Genomic DNA, 4,573 nt, shown 5'->3' on the forward strand with positions numbered 1-4,573 from the left:
TGGGGTAGTCTGCCTCATGGTCATATTCTAGAACTACTCAAATTATTCCGCCAGTTATAAATTAGGCCTATCGTTTCATTTCAAGATGCAGAAATTGCATTGTTGCACCTGTTAACCGTGTTGAGTTTCTTTTAAATTAGGTTTAAATTAGAAGATACGTTAGCTAACCCTGGTGTCTTCCTTGGTTTAGCTTCTAGTGGATTTAATAGCATCTTTTGACAGCGCAAAAACGAGAAGGCAACGGTGTTCAAAGGTATGGCATAGGTTGCTGCAGAGAATGAGGTATATCCTATAATATAGCCTAGTTTCTACAGCGAGTGGTCAGACAATTATCCAATTATCCACACCCAACTGTCTTGAGTTGCAGTTATAAAACCCAACTACTTAAAAATATTAGATAGTTAGCAGCAGGCCAGACAGAACAAAACAAAAAAAGTTTTGTTATGCTTCGCTGGTTTAACGTGATGAGAACGGTGCAAACTTAACTGATGTGTTACTGATCTACAATTCTGACTGTGACATGATTTAAGCATACAGCAAAGTCCTGTAAAATATGTCATTTTAATGTAGCTCAAAATGATAGGCTATTAAAAAAAGTCAGACTTTCTGCCCTACCAAAATGTATGGTCACCGCACGCTTCTCCGAATTACATAGAGCTCACAATATCATATCCAAAAAAGTTAAACGGATTGGCCAACCTCATCAGCTGTATCTAATGTGTCACTATAATCCGACTTTTAGACCGTTATAGTCCTGAATTTCCCCTCGGGGATCAATAAAGTATCCATCTATCTATCTATCTAGTCCTCCATACGTGTTCTTTGGAAAAGCAAAGGTGATAATCCCCCCCTCCTATTTTTTTTCTTATCGGATCTGCATCGATCTCAAATATGACATTTCTAAAATCAAATTGACGGAAATCCGTCCTATGACGGAGAACTTTAATCCTTGTTAACATCACAGAATCAGTCAAAAGAAATATTAAACAGAATATTAAAATAGTGCAGGAAGTAGGCTGAGATATAAGAAGACATAATTCAGTGGCAATGGAAACAGACACAGTAAAGAGACTGCAAACAATAAAAGGTGTGGGGGTGGTTGCTAATCAGGAATGTGTAGCCTATGCTTTTTAATTGTGAAATGTGTGGTGCTAATGACAGAATAACTTGTGGATAGAAAAAACTATCTTTGAATCAGGTGGTATGGGTCCAAATGCTCTAGTACCGCATGCCAAATGGCAAGAGGGTGAGAGGCTGACTGGGATGACTAGGGTCAGAGAGGATGAGCCTTGTGTTCCTCCTTCAGCTGCTGAGGTGCAGAATGGCCAGAGGCGCAGAATGGCCAGTATCAGTCCTTGTTGTGGGCTGTGCTGATCATCCTCCCTCTGCAGAGCCTTACTGTCATGAATGGTGTTGTTGCCATACTAAGCTGGGGTGCGTTTCCCAAAACCATAGTTGCTAACCTGTTAGCAACATAGTTGGTTGGCAATGGGAAATTGCATTGCAACCAACAAAGTTGTTAACAACTATGGTTTTGGGGAAACGCGCCCCTGCATGGGATTCTGCCACTCACTTTCAATGGAGCAGCAGTAACAGCTGGCAAACCTCAACTAATGAAGAATGAAGAGCTGCTGTCTCGCTGCCTTCATGATCACACCTGTGTGCAGGACCAGCTCAGATCCTCCCTGATGTTAAGCCCTGGCCAAGAGGAATCTGAAGCAGGTAACTCTGCTGAGGCCCCAATGTGAATGAGGATGTGCATTCCGCACAGCCTCCTCTATGATTAGCTCCAGTCTTGCTGACGTTGAGAAGAAGTTGACCTAAAACCCCAAGTTAGACATCTCAAAAGCTAATATTGGTTTAAAAAAAATGGTTTCATTATTTTCGCCCAGACCCTCTGGGCACCCCAAACTTGATTGGCTCTCCAGGCGTTTCCCCAAGGATTTGGCTGTGGATAAATTGGGAGGTGTTACTAGACACCTATAGGAACACATTGTAAAAAAAGCTATTGGTAAGAATTTTGTTTGCAGATTGGAGAATAAAATGCCTAACTTTCCCTAACTAACTATGACATCATCTCTCTAAACTCTTCTCTGTAGGCCAACTTGCTCTTACAAAAATATCTGCACTACTTCAAGTGTCAATACTGCAGTTTTTAGTGCATTGCACTAGTACTGCTCTGCATTTAACTATAGAAATGTAATTTTTGAACATGAAAATATTATTATAGGCCTACTGCATCACTGTATATTATAGACGGGTTTCCCTTTTACCAACATTAGATGCGCACGCAAAGGATGCTCAATGGCTGGCCACGTTATAAACTTAGCTTAAGGTGGCTACTGTAGGCTAACCTATATTTGGCATGTTTTGCATACTCTTGCTGGCTTAATAATGACATCTAATTTCAGCACTGTTTGTTTGTCTTTCTTTTGCATCGCTGTCATTTTCCAGACAGGCTACACCTGCACCCTGGGTTTACGCTCAACTAGCCTCTCCAATGTGCGGAAGGTCAAAATTAAATATGATACTAATACTGATATACAGCGGAGAAAATAAGTATTGAACACGTCAACATTTTTTTCAGTAAGTATACTTCCAGTGAGGCTATTTGCATGAAATTTTCACCAGACATTAGTATTAACTTAGGTTACACATATAAAAAAAATCCAAACATTAATGTCCATAAGTAGAGTTAAAAGCAAAAAAGTGGAATGGCACAGGGAAAAAGTATTGAACACGCTAAGAAAAAGCAGTGCACAAAGGCAAGGAATGGCCAGGAACGAGCTGGAATCTATACACAGTTAGAGAGTAATTATCCCTCATATCTGTCCAAATTAATATGATGGATTAGTACATATTAATGAGCTATAAAAAGGTTTTTCATTACCAAGGTGTCACACAAGAAACATTTCATAATGGGTAAAAGCAAAGAGCTCTTCCAAGACCTTTGCAACATTATTGTTGCAAAACATATCAGTGGAACTGGTTACAGATGCATTTCAAAACTTAAGAATCATCCAATAAGCAGTATTGGAGCCATTATCTGCAAGTGGAAGGAACATCACTGCATCATCAATCGGCCATGCACAGGATCTCCTCACAAGATTTCTGACCAGGAAGTCAGAAGGATAGTCAGAAGTGTAGCCTAAGAGCCAAGGACCACTTGGAGAAAGCTCCAGAAAGACTTGGAGGCAGCAGGTTCAATTGTTACAGAGAAAATCATAGGTAATGCACTCCACCGCCATGGCCTCTATGCACGCTCACCCCGCATGACTCTATTACTGAAGAAAAACATGTCGAAACTCATTGAAAGTTTGCTACACAACATTTGGACAAGCCTATTAAATACTGAGAGAATGTATTCTGGTCAGGCGAAAGAAAATGTTAACTTTTTGGATGTCATACACACCATATTTGGAGGAGAAATGGCACTGTGCATCACCCTAAAAATACCATGCTAACAGTGAGGTTTGGAGGTGGAGGCATCAAGGTGTGGGGCTGTTTTTCATCTCATAGTACTGGCAGACTTCACACAGTTTCACAGAGCGATTTTTCCTGGGAGAATCTTGCCATCCACCAGGACGAGGAGTATGAGACGTGGCTAGACCTTCCAGCAGGACAATGATCTAAAGCATTCAGCAAAGGAAACTCTCAATTGGTTTCAGAGAAAGGAAATCAAGGCCCTGACTTTAATCCAATTGAACAATTTTGGAAGTTACCTAAAGATCAGAATTTACAAGTGGGACCCCTGGAATCTTCAATATTAAAAGACTATCTGTTTAAAAGAATGGGCCAAAATCACACTTGAATACTGCAACTGATTAGTTTAGTCATACAGGAAATGCGTTGAAGCTCTCAAATAATGGCTTTTCCACAAAGTATTTTCAGTAGGCGTGTTCAATACTTTTTACCTGTGGCATTCCACTTTTTTACTCATAAGTCTACTTATGGACATCAATGTTTGGATTTTTTAATATGTGTGGATTATCTAAGTTAATACTAATGTCTGGAGAAAATATCATGTGAATAGCCACACTGGAAGTATACTTAAATGAAAAAAATGTTGACGTGTTCAATACTTATTTTCCCCGCTGTAAGATTAATATCCACTGTTTTTTGTAGCATGTATCGTGTATGACATGGCGCGTTGCACAGTCCTGACCCCGCCGAAGAAATATTGAACATCTAGCTAATCACTGTTTCGGTTGTTGCGCTTTTCTTGGAGAGTGCTGTTCCAAGTTGTTCTATGTTGCTTTCTACTGCTTTCTGCTCTTGCGTGTACATTTTCGTTAAGTTGCTTATGTAATGTAACGTACTGTAACTTATATAGGCCTATATAAGTTAAAGTTACAGTACATTACATTACATAAGTAAATTATTTATTTGTACATGGCATGCTCAATGTGAAATACATTTTTCAACGGGAGCCTGTAACTGCCTCATCTGGATTTAGGATTCACATTTCACAACCAACTCACACCATCCAGGTTGCCATGCAACAGTATATGTACGCAAGGGCGCGGTGCATGATGGGAGTATCCGTGTGATGCTGATTCAGAGCTGAAACCGA

Source organism: Alosa sapidissima, chromosome 16 (assembly GCF_018492685.1).
Source record: "Alosa sapidissima isolate fAloSap1 chromosome 16, fAloSap1.pri, whole genome shotgun sequence".
Classification (NCBI taxonomy): Eukaryota; Metazoa; Chordata; class Actinopteri; order Clupeiformes; family Clupeidae; genus Alosa; species Alosa sapidissima.